At 39.5% G+C, this 14,906-nt stretch overlaps 1 protein-coding gene across 15 annotated transcripts in view; it reads left to right on the forward strand.

Moving 5' to 3' along the window:
• SCAPER (S-phase cyclin A associated protein in the ER) overlaps positions 1–14,906 on the forward strand; it is a 356,135-nt gene that overhangs the window by 224,986 nt on the left and 116,243 nt on the right. The gene's annotated exons all lie outside the window — the stretch shown is intronic.

A 14,906-nucleotide genomic window follows, 5' to 3' on the forward strand; every position in this document is an offset into this window, starting at 1 on the left:
TCACCTACCTGAGCGACGCAAGTTACAGTGATCTAAGCACTGTCCGCATCGGCGCTATGTCGACAGGAGACGCTGTCCTGCTTCCGTTTCTCTTTTTATTTCTCATTATCTGCTTTTACATTTACTACAGTTACAATAAGAAACAGCCACCTAAAACCAATCTGCACTACCACTTAAGTTGATCTAACTTATATCATTCAGCAGTGTGAAAAAGTCACCTACCTGAGCAACGCAAGTTACAGTGATCTAAGCACTGTCCACATCGGCGCTGTGTCGACAGGAGACGCTGTCCTGCTTCCTCACAGCTAGGTAAATCGACCTAAGATACGCCGACTTCAGCTACGCTATTCGCGTAGCTGAAGTTGCGTATCTTAGGTCGACACACCCCACCCCCCCACCCCCCCGCGCTGTAGCGTAGACCAGGGCTTAGAAACCAAGCGCCCTCCCAGTTTACACTCCACCTACTTCAGTATCCATTCATCTACTCCCCAAAATCCACTAATATTTGATTTTACCTACTATCCACAACCCCTCTCTCCAGTCATCAATATCTCCTCGTGCGCCCCTTCCCCTCTAATGCCAAGGCAGTTCTGTAATTTTATTGTTGTTTCTTAATAGGTCCAGCAAGAACCTTGATATTCACATCATTTCACTTTTAACTTTTTAGAATGGTGTTCTTTCACAGGTTGAAATTAGAGCCTACTGTTTATAATATTAAAAAATTTAAATTATGTTCTTCTGTGACTACTTCAGATATAGAAGTTCAAAAAATGAAAAAAATCTTCAAAAGATTATTGGGGTTTTTCCTCTCAGAAAAATGGGTTTTTCACAGCAGGAGTTAAGGCGTTAGAGTTGATTTTTAAAGTCCTAATTAGTTTCAGTCCTGCCTGCCAGAGAGATTGCATTTCTTCCGGTGCAATAGTGATGTATTTTAGATCAGCAGAAGCCCTTGAACTGGAACCTATTTTGGAGGAGGCTGTGGCAGAACATTCACCAAGAGTGCCCCTTGACTTCAGAATTCACTCCCTAACATGCTCTGAAACAGCACAAATGTGTTGACTTTTCAGGGCATGCTTCAAAGCTCATCTTTTTTGAATAGGCCTTTTGGGAAAGGTTGAAAATGTGTGATGTGGGGATTTTGTGGAGGAATCTAAGTGTTGGGGAGATTTTGTTATGCAATGTGGATTTTTTGCTGACTAGTTTAATGTATGGGGGAAGGCTTTTCTGTTTTCATTGTTATGGACAGTTTTTATTCTATTAATTGATGGCGTGGTGTCTAGAACCATAGGCTTTTTTTATATTGTTTAAATCAAAATAAAGTAATAAGCATAAATTCTTCCACAGAATCCTATGTCCTATTACACAGTTTTCTACTCCCTCTGGACAATATTGTTCAAGAGATCTTCCAGCAATAGAATGCACTGTATATGCTCTCCCACCAATCCTTAGAAAATATCACCTTGTGAGAGACAGTTTTCTTTCTGCTTCACATCTGTAGACACAGAGAAAAAAAAAACTTAAGTGTCTCACTTTGCTGTACAGCATGCAGACTGCAGGCCAGCTGCTGCCCAGTATAATCAACACAGAGCAAAAATTATATCATATCTTCTTATTAGGGTCATGTTTATCTAAATAGTGAAGATTGACTGTGATACACAAACATTTTTAAATCACCCCTTCCTCCTAGTATTTTACTGTTTACTTTGAACTGTTTAATAAGTTTAGTAGTTTTCTTGAAACAATTTATGCCATGTTATCAGTTTCAAATTTTTATCACAAGAAAAATCCATTTACTGTCACTTCCTTTCAAACTGTAGGAGTCTGATCATTGTCTTACAAATATGAAAAATTCCACAATATTTTTGTGTGTTAGTCAGGTGCTTAGTACTATGCGGCCTTTGGATGCTCTTGCATAATAATAACCAGTAATTGTTATTGCATACAACCTCTCATCTTTAGGAGTTTCCTGAAAATGTTCTTTAAAAAGACACATGAAGTACAATTAAACATTGATTATTAACTCTGTATAACACTTTGTTGCTAGTAGGCTCTACAGTGGGGAAAGGGGAAAGGAAAGATAAATTTGGTGTAGTTAATAGGCAGGGCCTCATTTTTTAATTTTTCCAGGCATTACCCTGCCACCAGTGAAGTCTCATTATTTCTGAGTGTCCTAATCAATAGGGTCATGAAAGATTGATTTTGGTAGCTGTCAGTGTGTTTATGACACAGATCATATATAGTCATTTATAGAAGTAGGCTGTAATTCTCTTGTTAACTTGTGAGTCAAGAAATCAGCGGACACATCTTGCATGTCAGTGGGTGGTGAAAAGAATCTTGATGGTGTCAGTCATTGACTGAGAGGAGGAGACTGACACTGTTAATTGAATTTCCCCAGGGAGCATAAAAATATACCATGATGTAGGGGGAGGAGTGAGGGAGTGGGAACCACACAAGCTGTCAGTGTGTGTGAGCTGGTTACATTGATTTACCTCTGCTAATGGCCTGGGTTGGATAAAAAATTGCCCTAAGGGAGGACAGAGTTCACTACAATAGCTCCTTGCCACTTACTAAAAGTCTTTCAGACTTACAAGTAGCGACATAAAAAAATAGTAAAATAAAATAGTTCTCACATAGCCCTTTAAAGGCATAGTATAAACAGTTTTCATGCTGAATGTTTCTTCTCCTAGCAGTTCATATTGATTGAAAGACTATATGTTCAAGGGAATCAATGCTATATTTCAACCTTCGTATCGAACAGGTAGCTTTTTAAATGCTTATTCTTCACTTTAAAAAGTAACAATGAGGGCAAAAATATTCTTATATAATCTCACCACTGAAATAAAGGGTTTTTTAACACCAATTAAACAAAACTTTCAGCTGCTCTTATTTTAGGTAATAATAAATAAAATGCAAGAATCGTTCATTGATTTTTATAATACTCTGGAGAATGTCTAAATATCATTACACCATTTAAATTTTTTCTTACTTTCTTTTGTATTAAATTCTGTCACATTTTAAACCATATCCAGTACAATATTTATAAACCACTATGAGGTAAAGACATTCACTGAAGCAAAAATAGATATACATCGTTCTTTCAGCTGCAGTAAAAAGTGGATCTGCTTGCACCAAAACAATGTGACTTTTGTAGCATGTTAATATGAAGTTAATTTGTATGATGGAGAACTTCTGAGTAGACAGAAAGGTACATTAAATTTATGTGAAATCTCAGTACTCTACTAAAAAAAATAATGTATATGTGTGTATGCCTTCTCCAGCTATGAATCACAAAAGTAAAGCCTAAACTTAAAGGGTGGTAAAGAATAAACTTATGACTTATAAAGTTCTTACTGGATATAACCAGAATTGACAGCTGCCTCGTTATGCTAGATATTTTCAGTGGTCTTCTGTGCTGCTTTCTGTAAATAATATCAAACAAAACTCAAAATTCTAAAAATCGCTGTATATTCCTAACATTTCAGCCCAAAGTTTCATCCAGTGAAAAACAGCTTCGAGAGTAAAGTTACCAGTCACTACATCAGGGGTTTTCAAACTGGGGGTCAGGACCCCTCAGGGGATCACGAGGTTATTACATGGGGGGTCGTGAGCTATCAGCCTTCACCCCAAATCCCACTTTGCAGCCAGCATTTATAATGGTGTTAAATATATAAAAAAGTGTTTTTAATTTATAAAGGGAGTCACACTCAGAGGCTTGCTATTTGAAAGGGGTCACCAATACAAAAGTTTGAGAACTACTGCACTACATAAACAAACTGTAACTATCAGACTATTATAGAACATAGTATTCTCGGAAGACAGTTCACAATTTTTATGCATATTCACATCCTGACTGGCAGAAGCTCTGGGAAAAAATTATATAAGCATCAGTCTCTCTCTTTCTCTGTGTGTGTATATATATATGTATGTGTGTGTGCATATAAACATAAAAGAAAAAACACAGTAATTGACACAATAACGGCAATAACCAATAAGGCTGGCTTGAGGTTCTGTGCAGCCCCCAGTAAACAGTGATATGTGGCCACTCACACCCTCCACAAGATCTTGGAAACTATATCAAGCTTAAGCTCTCCTTCTATTGAGGGCACCCTGAAATCATCAGTTTAGCTGATGCCAAAGAATAAATTCCAAAGCCCACTGAGATATAATTGATGTCTGAGACCCCTTAGACTAAAATGTCTCTTTCGTCACACAACTTCTTATTTTAATTTAATCTGTTTAGCTGTTATGGGCCTGATCCTAGATGTCTCCCATCGAAGACAGTAGGAATTTTGAGTGTGCAAGAAATCCAGAATGAGGCCATACGTTTAAATTAGCTGTCTTAGACACAAGAATTATCTTAGTTAAAAGTACACTTTCAGAATTGTATTGTGATGCACTTTGAGAAAAAAAAATTGTATTTCATTTGGTAACTGACATTTGCAAGTAGACCTGGCACCTCTCAGACCATATTGCTCACCTTGTGCTCGTATTGGCCTATGTCTGCTTCATTGCAGCACCACATGGGAAGAGGTATGCAACTCCTTTGTGACCTTGACTAAACACCTAAGCCATTACCCCTTCTCCTGCTTCCATCTCCTTGAAGTTCAGAAAATAATTTTTTTCTGTCCAAGGTACCCAGCATTGGTATCCTCAGTTTAACATTCACCGCACACAAATTTTTAAATTATCATAAATCCCTGCAAAGTTGATTTGGCATTTCTTAAATAGCGAAAATGACAAAATGAAATAGTAATTAACTTCATCTAGACTGAGGCAACAAGAGCACCACTAGACAGACACAATTATTGTTTTACAAAGTATGGAAATATTACCTACAGCCCAGACTAACTGTTTCTAAGCCTAAAGGCTGATAGAACTTCTGTCTACTTGTCAGCTTAAAGTTTCAGCATATCTCTGAAAGTCTGTTGTGCCATGTCTCAGCAAGCTTTGTGTACTTCCTTCTTAACTCCATTCTTCCTTAGGCTTGTACAAAAAATTCCATGTAGACAAATTTAACTGTATTGATTTAGAAAGCAATATAGTTAAATCAGTGTAACCCACTAATGTGTCCACAGTTATACACCACAGAATAAAAGTGCTTATATACCCAGAGCCGGCACAAGGCATAAGCAGACTAAGCAATTGCTTAGGGCCCCGAGCAGGTCAAGCGGGCCCCCTATTCGCTTTTTATTATGGGGGGGGGCAAAAATATTCCTGTTTAGGGCTCCGAATTGGCTAGCACTGCCTCTGTACTGCATATATAAGAACAGTTTATTCACTACATTACCAGTTGTAGTCTATACCAGTAAAGGCACTTTATACTACTGTAGCTCGATCCACACTCGGGATGAATTTACTAGATCAGTTTTTAAATCAGTATAGTTAAATATATGCAAAAATTGTTTGCATCTTACTTCTTTCTGATTTAAAATAAAACATCTATCCAGATTCAGTACATTCTTGTGGAGGGAATTTGTGATCCTTGGTATCCCTGCACAGAACTGACATGTTTTTTTTCCTATAGACTAATCACGGTTAATTTTTGATATAACAAAGGCGTTTCTCATATGGCTTGAGATGAGATGGGTTGTATGTTTGTTTGTTTGTTTCTGTTTAATGCGATTTACAAGAATACTGAATTGCATAGGAAAGTTTTGCCCGTTCCACCAAAAGCATTTATCTAAGGAAAGGTGACTAACAGGTGGCTCAGATAAAATCTTATTAGAATCATTTGACCTGAATTTCAGTAGCGTTGAGTACGCAGAACTCTATTGAAAGCACCTAAGACTACATCAAGTAGGTGTTTTTGAAAATCTTACCTGGAGGGTGCTGTTTTCAGTTGAAATCAAGAATAGTTAAAATGTCTGAGGTGAGAGCATGGATCAAATATGGGATTATTTTACATGCAGATTCAAAATATATTTGTCCTGAAGTTGATTGTTTATTTCATATCACGATTTAACAGAAATGAAGATTATAGAACTTCAATTGCCTGAAGGGTAAAGAAATGTTTCAGTGTAGGGCTACATTCTGATACGTGTGGCACATTGCTGTAACATCTTAGGGAAAACAATCTAATGTGCCACATACGCTATATGCACTGATTTTTTTTCCTACTGCCGTGGAGATATTTTCTTACTGTGTGTTTGCACGTTGCCTAACACTATGGGGCCCTGACGTCAGTTGACGTTTCTAGGGATTACCAAAATACTACTATTAAATAATAATTATACATATAGTTCCATATTAAAGTTGATATTAAAACTTGAGGATGATATAACCACTTAGTCCATATTTATTTTTTCTTTGTACATCATTAATAAGAACTGCATCAAAAAATTCCAGTTACCTATTTTTCAGTTACCCTACTAAACTTAAGAAGAAAATAATTTTGTACTGTTTAATGTCTTTCTCCATATAGGAAGCAGATTTCACAGAAGAAGAAATATTCCCTTAGTAATGTTTATTTTTTTCAATTTCAGAACTGTTTGAATCTGTATATTAAGTGCCTACACTTTTCACTTTTACACTACTACCTTTCAAGACTGATGCACATTTATGACCTCTAAAAAGTACTCCCCCAGTGGCAACTAATGATTTATATAGTGTCAAACAGCATTTTTATTTTCTTGATTTTTAGATAAATTTGCAGCCCATTGCTGCACCAGTCATGATGTCAGTTATTTACATTCCAGTCAAATGTTTGTCGTAACTTTCAAATACAGGGGGACTGTAGACAGACGGTGTTTATCACATTGCAGAGACTGTCAGAAATGGTTGGCCTCAACAGTACAGCGTCAGATCCAGTATTTACATTTTAATCTACAAACTGTCAGGCCTGTTCTGCATAGTGACCAGTTCTAGTGTGACGATTAATAGAACGGTTTCTAGTGGGTTCACCAGGTTGCCTACTTATAGATTTCACTGAAAACTTGCTTTCTTATGACATGGACCCAGCCACAGAGGTGACAAGAAACAAAAAGCAATAGTGTAAAATTAAAAACTGATGAGATACTTATTCATTAAATTAATCTGTGGCAAAAGTAAAGTACAGAACAAAACTAGCATTAAATGGAATAAATCTTTTTAGTATATATTAGACTTTAATCCATTTGTAGTGCTTAGAATTAATGTTTCTAAAGAGCTTGAAGAGACGAACGTTATATACTATAACTGTTACAAGAGTAGAAGAGAGTACTATTGGGAATTAGTCAAATTTGGCTCTGGTGGTTCAAAGAGGCTATAAAGCTGGGATAAACATCTATGTTGGGATTCCCATAGCAGAGGACTGTTGAAATGGCAAGGAACTCCTATACCAACTCTGACAACTGTCTCCCAGCCCCAACACACCGTTCCAGAGGGCATGGCCAGAGGGATGCACTCTGGTCATCCACACCTGCCAGAATGGCTGCTTGGAACCTTGGTCTGCCAGATATACCTAAGTTACACCAGAGGCCAGACTAGTCCCCAGTTGGCTCTAGGATCAGAGAACTAAAAGTGGCAGAAAGCCCTCTTCTCCACCATCTCCCCTCTTCTGTCTTGCACTGAACACAGCTCATCCAAGACAGAAGATCTGTCTCCTGGTGTTTGTGGCTCTGAAACCATCAAAGAGAAGATTGTATAGGACATCCCCCAAAGGTGCAATGGTATTAGCTACTGAAGCTAATGCATAACTTTTTCAGAAGTGCAGAGAAGCCACTTCTCAAGATGGTCGAATTCACAACGTCCTGAATTAAATTCTGGTTCACCTTACAAAATTATTTTATTTCACCTTTGCCTGAGGGTGAGGGCAACAGATGGGTTTGTTGAGGGGGGTCAAGAATGGAATACTTTTCCCCCATTCAATAGCAGAGCAACTGTGCAGCCAAGCCACAGTCACTAGCCAATAAGATGTGATAGCATCTAATGGTCCCAACCACATCCCCACATGCGATTTGTTTAGTGTGTGAGTTATTAACCTGGGGGTTGCAATCCTCAAAAAAATGACAACCACATCAGCAGATCACAACCAGACTTCCCTTCCCATGTTGTTAAATGAGAGGGGTCCTCAGCAGGGTCCCAATATGGAAAAGATTGATAACTATTGGTCTAGTGGATTTGCCCAGGTCACAGACACACTGGCCACACCACGCCCATTTCACGATCCCACCTTCCAACTGTCACAAAGAATGCTCCACTCCATGCCATGCTTGGACCTGAAAAGCCTCCTTTGTTTCCCAGCCTCCCTAAGCAGCACAGCCATACTGAATATTGGACCGTTGGCAGCTGCACAATAAAGCCAGAAGGATTTACCCTCTGAGTTTGTATATGTGCATACATATGTATGTGTGCTGGAGGTTCCTGAACCATTCGCCACCTCTCCCCTCCATACCTATACAGCATCCCATCACAGTCTGTCCCATAATGTACAGCCATACCTATTAGAATCGGTATTTCAGAGTACTGGAGCTGATGGCACCTGAGATCTCTAATGTGTATACAGTGTTTGTTAGTAAACCTCTGCCTAAAGAGTGCAGGTTACAAGATTGATTTAGCAAAAAGCTATTAGAGATGGTACAAAGACATGGAAATGTATGCTAATAACAGTTAGCTGAGCTATTATATTTTACTGTGCCATTATTTCTCTTTCTCTACCTGACTATAATTTAAAAAACATGATATAGTCATGTAAAAGTTCAATAGAAAAGCAAAATCCAATAGGTATCTTTGTGATAGAGCAGAGGTTCTCAAACTTCATTGCACCGTGACCCACTTCTGACAACAAAAATTACTACATGACACCAGGAGTGGGGACTGAAGCCTGAGCCCCACCACCCCAGACGGGGTGACCAAAGCCGAAGCCTAAGGGTGTCAGCCCCAGACAGGTGGCCTGTAACCTGAGCCCTGCTGCCCAGGGCAGAAGGCCTCAGGCTTTGGCTTTGGCCCTGGGCCCCGGGCCCCAGCAAGTCTAAGCCAACCCTGGTGACCCCATTAAAACAGGGTTGCGACCCACTTTGGGGTCCCGACCCACAGTTTGAAAACCGCTGTGATAGATAATCATTCTCATGCTTTATATCCTTGAAATTTTGATTCTCTGCTGTAGCCTGGGTTGGGGGCAGGGGGATTGTTTTTGTTTTGCTTCATTTTTAAATCTCTCATTTCTCCACTAGAGGACAGTACTAGCAGAAACACTGCACAAATATTGTACTTTGAATCCTTAAAAGTGATAGAACTGCTGCTCACAAACATAAAATTTTGTTTTCAAAGGGGAAAATGCATACACGTCATTTTCATTCACTTAACGTTGATTATAATTATGATAATTTTAAATAAATTATTTAATTCTGAGAAGGTATTTTGTTTTCAAAATTAAGCCTGATACATTTAAAACAGAAATTATTGTGTAAATGATTATATATTAAAATACTGTTGTATTTTTATATTTGACACAGGCGCCAGTCCTGGTTAGCTTTATGCACATGACTTTATGCACTCTTATTGACTTCAGTGGGAATAGTCACATGCATAAGTCTTTGTAGCATAAGGGCTATTCTTTGTGCTAAACTGCAAATGTACTTAAAAGTTACACAGATATTTTCCTGTTGAGGTATCTGCATTGGTGTATATATCCTTTTTGATACACAGGACATATATACACGTAAATTACACAGACCAGGATCCTGCCATGTACTAAACTTTATGCACTGTAGTACACTAACCTTTATGCACTTTAGTGTTTGGATTGAAGTCAATGGGATGATCTGCATGCATGAAGTTAAGCATGCATAGTCAAGGGTCTGTGTCATGCAAGCTGTAAAAAAAAAAAAAAAAAAAAGTGTGGTGGATAGCCAGAAAGACATGCGTGATTGTTATGCTCGAGACATTTATCTGGTGGCAAAATGTTTAGAAGATAATGTTTAGATGGATTTTTTGGGGGGTTTATTTTTTGCTATTTTGATATATTATATCATATCTATAGATGCTACTTTGTGCTTCATGTTAACCAGAAGTCTTTGTGATGCACTTCAAATAGCTGCTCTAAGTTTCATGAGTTTCCTAGTTTTAATGAAAACTAACAATATATCCATATCTTTTGCAGTCACTACATAATGAAAGTCTTGGTTCCTATCAAGATTAAGTCTTTTCTTTAGTTAAATATATCAGATGTTTAGAGTAGGAGAGTGTCAAGTAAGTTCTCTGGTATCTCTGAACAGTTAAAAAAATATTTCTGGTGCTGTAGCATACTTGCATAAAAGACTAAACCTCATTCAAAACAGGAAGACGTGTCATGGCTCCTTGGGATCAAACATCTGAGTATCAGATTTTTAAAAGGCACAGTTTATAATGCAATTTATAAAACATACCGATTAATGAGACTAATGAATACATTCTAAAAGCTCATATTGTCATGCAAATTTAATTAGGCTGCCTGTACGGTGCAATGAGATGAAGTGATGCATGTAAGGGAAAAAAAGAATTAATGGTGGACTTTCAGATTGTCTTTAACATAAGAACAGCTAAGGCAGAGCTTCCTGTTCTATTGTGTGTTGATACTTCTTAGAAAGTCCAGCTGAAAAACTTTAAAACTACTCTTTATTTGCAAAATGTTCACTAGCTGTCAAGCAGTGCCACTCACAGGCTTGAAGTAATATGATAACATGATCTTTCTCGGCAGACTGTAGGAAGGAAGAGTACCAAATAAAGACATATTCCAGTGTCTGAGGAGTACAGAGTGCAGGTTAACAATCCTCTCTAGTCTAGTTCAGTGAAATGAGGTTCTTTACTGAGTTGAAAAGTATCATCATTTTGAAAAGTACACTTGGAATCAAACCCATTAATGCTCCATATTTCTTAGAAATAATATAATGGTGGTGTGGCTTATAATAATTTCACAGGAGTTTAATCTTTTCTGAATGTGCTAATGTATAGTAACCATTACTGGGCCTATTTCTGCTCTGTTATTTGGATATCTCTCCCATTGACTTCATTAGGAGGGTAGTTGAGAGCAGAATGTGGCTTGCTAACTGTGATGGCATAATGTATTTATATAAAGGAGGGAACAGACCCCATTGTTATTACAGGAACTGTGAAATATATCACAGTAGATCAAATTCTTCGCTAAGGTACATGAGTGTAAAAACAGAGCAACTTCGCTGATTTCAACCCTGTTTATCAGGACAGATTGCTGCTGAGACATAAGGCTTGCAAACTGATATTATTGCATGTTACCTAAAGTATATGTTGAGGATTTTGTTCTGCCATGTTTTGAGAGTTTCACGGGGACAATATCTGTTTAGTAAATGAGAGAGCCATGCAAATCTGTATTGGTGCTTACCTTATCTCAAGGCTCTTTCATTTTTGTGATGGTAGTATTGCCAAAAGGATGGGAGGTTGTCAGAAATGTAAAAATTTTACCCCACTGACACAAGTAACACCATTAAAAGTGTCAAATGTTTAACAAAGTAGAAATACTATGATTATTTACATAAGGTTCTCAAATACCACGATAATGGGCACAACATAAAAACTTAGACACATAGATAATCACCATTAACCATTAGTTAAAGAGCAATTATGCAATGGTCATATTTTCCTAATAATATCTTAGTATAATTTCTAAAATTTATTTTTGGACATATACAACCAAATTTTCAAACAATTAACCCCATATAGTCATGCACAGACACTAGTAAGTGCATTTTTTTGACCATTAAAAATCAAGCCTGCAAGCCTTAGTGCTTGAAAAGTACACCTCTACCCCGATATAACGCAGTTCTTGAGAGCCAAAAAATCTTACTGCATTATAGGTGAAACCGCGTTATATTGAACTTGCTTTGGCCTTGAGCATTTCCTTTATTAATACAGTATTTGACACAAGAAGTTTTATTCTTGGTGTTGTTTTAGAAAGGGCGCATCTGATGTTGTCCTTCACATCAAACCTGGGGTCGGGGCTTGCAGCCACGCGTCCCTGGCAGGGTCAGGGCTCATGGTTCGGGGCTCGCAGCTGCGCGCCAGGGTCGGGGCTCGCAGCTGCGCGCCAGGGTCGGGGCTTGCAGCCGCGTGTCCCTGTCGGGGTCGGGGCTTACAGTTCAGTGTCTGGGCTCACAGCTCACAGCCGTGCGCCAAGGTCGGGGCTCGTAGCCCCACAGCTGCACGTAGGGGTCGGGGCTCGCAGCCATGCGTCGCAGTCGGGGCTCACAGCCCGGCGCAGGGGTCGGGGCTCGCAACTTGCATCCGTGCGCTGGGGTCGGGGCTCACGACCCCCCACATAACCGAGTCATGACTCCCAGTTTGAGAAACAATGTTGCAGACGAGACAGAAAACCATTTTTGCTTTACCTTGTTATATCCGAATTCGTGTTATATCGGATCATGTTATATCAGGGTAGAGGTGTATGCAAGCAGATATTTGAGTACACAATGAAAGTGATATTGAGGCCCCTGTGAACTCTTGGCCCCTAAACATGTTTTTGGTGAATAAGAAATATTTCATTACACGTTGAGTTTGGAGGCATTCCCGTGCAAATTCTCTGTTCTCTGTAACAAACGGAAGGCCAAGAAAAAGCATTCAAGGTTTTAAAAAAAAAAAAAATAGGAAGCATGGGAAATCCAATGCCTCCTCATCTTCCAAAGGAGGAGAACTCTGTACCATCTCCTGCTCCTTTTCCATTTCTTGAGATTCAAAAAGGATAGACTGTTTGACTCAGAGGAACAGGATAGTCTTATAGAGCGAGTACAAACCACTGTAGACATCTCAAATCACAAATCTATTCAAGCAGTTGTCCTCAAGATGGACCACCTAAAATATGAAAAGCAAAAGGAGAACTTCATCTACAGTTTCATAATCCCTTGAGAAGATGATGGATTTAGAAGAGCTCTACTAATCACAGCTGTCACAAATTATACAAAATCCGAAATGGAAAAATGCTCTATATTTGCAGTGGCAGAAAGTATTTATTCACATGAAGAGGACTGCCACTCTGGCTGCTGTAGTGGACAAAGATAAGGATCAATCACTCAAGTGCTATTATGACTCATTCCTCTCATGCGTAGGTGCCAAGAAATGTGTAATTCCTTGTGAAGCATCCCTCTTATATGTATGCTAAACCTGAGGCTTTGTCAAGGCTCAATATAACTACACCCAACCCTGTGTAATTGGCTCATAAGTCTCCTGTTTACCCTGTCTTTTGTGTAGCATTTTCGTTATGATATAATTAGGGCCCTACCAAATTCATGGTCCATTTTGATCAATTGCATGGTCAGAGGGTTTTTAATTGGTCAGTTTCATGTTTTCAGCTCTTTACATCTGAAATTTTGTGGTGTTGTAACCGTGGAGGTCCCAACCCAAAAGGTAACTGTAAGTGGTCTGATCTCTCCTTCCCCCCCCCCCCCCCCGAGCTGCCATGCAAGGGAAGGACAAGTCATATCCCTCCCCAGCCCAGCAGGGACTCACAGCTGGGAGTCCCCTGGCTGGGGCACTTTCAGAAGCAGAGGGAGATTAGACCCACATCCACAAGCCTCCTCCAGCTGCAGGAACCTCCAGGGCTGGAGCTTCCTGCAGCAGGGGAAGGCACTCCAAGGTGGGTATGATCTCCCCCTGAAAGCAAGAGCAGCTGTGACGGACAAATCCTCTCCCTCCCCAGCCTAGCCGGGACTTGCAGCTAGGAGCCCGTGGTCTGGGGCACTCACAGCAGCAAGGGGGAGATCAGATTTCACAGGGAAGGGCTTATTTCATGGTCCATGACACGTTTTTCACGGCGATAAAATTGGTAGCACCCTAGATATAATCTATTTTTCTTTTCATTCTCTCCTTTGTTCCACTGTGGTGAGACACAACATTTGATTCTACACTAGAATACAGACTCCATTTCCAGACCCATGTAACCTGGGCACCATTCGGTGAACTCTTAACTTTCCATTAGGGAGCGTAGATAAGGCCATCAAGGATACAATTGACCTGAGCATCCTTCTGTTTCCTAGTTGGGAAAAGAAGAAAAATTTCACCCACAAAAGCTGTAGGAGTTACAACACACCTTTTTATTCCTTATGTTCTTCTTAAACCAGAAGGCACTTCTCCTTATGCCAGACAACTACACAGAAATCCTCCTCCTCTCCTCTCCCTCAAAGAGCCCCAATTTTCATCAAAGTGTGCCAGTCCAGATCAGTATGTCTTATAGAAAGGTTGAAGTTTATCCTTATTGTGGACCGTTTCCACCATGGACATACATACCTTGGAATTACCAGCTGAGGTTATTCAGTAGAATTTCCCTGTTTCTCCTGTTTATAGCATACTTTCTTTTCTCCATTCACAGCTTAAAAGGAGCTAGCTCTCCTGCAAAGGATCTACAGCTTGTTCAACATTAGAGTAATTTACCCATGCCTCCATTGTACAGAAACTTAGAAGCCTACTCATATTATGTCATGGTGTCATAGAGGCCTGTGGGTGTTCAGCCTAAATTGTATCTGTTTCTCCTCTGCCCTTGAATAAGGAAAGCCAAATTTAGGAAGAAATGCTTGCCATTCTGATCCAGGAGTGCTCACTAAGTAACTTACTCTACCTCTCAGTAGATCTCAAGGATGCGTACCTTCATATTCACTCAACACTTCACAGATTCCTTTGTTTTTTCTACTATCTGGCCCTGCTTTTGGCCCTTCTGCCCCCAAGGTGTTTACCAAGATCACAGTAATAGTGATTGCCACCCTCTGAGCATCTAAGTCGGACAAACTCTTTATCTTCTGGGCTTGATGGTATCAGCAGTAGTCACCGTCTGGATGGCGGTGCTTCACATCAGACCTCTTCAAGTCTTCATATTATCAGCTTGGGATCATCAGGACAAATCTCTCAACAGGTGCATTCAGTTTCCTTCTGGGGCCTAGAGGACCCTTCACTGTAGTCCAAAAGCATCTGTCTTCCTGCAGATTGCTATC

The sequence above is a fragment of the Chelonia mydas genome, chromosome 10, assembly GCF_015237465.2.
Source record: "Chelonia mydas isolate rCheMyd1 chromosome 10, rCheMyd1.pri.v2, whole genome shotgun sequence".
NCBI lineage: Eukaryota > Metazoa > Chordata > Testudines > Cheloniidae > Chelonia > Chelonia mydas.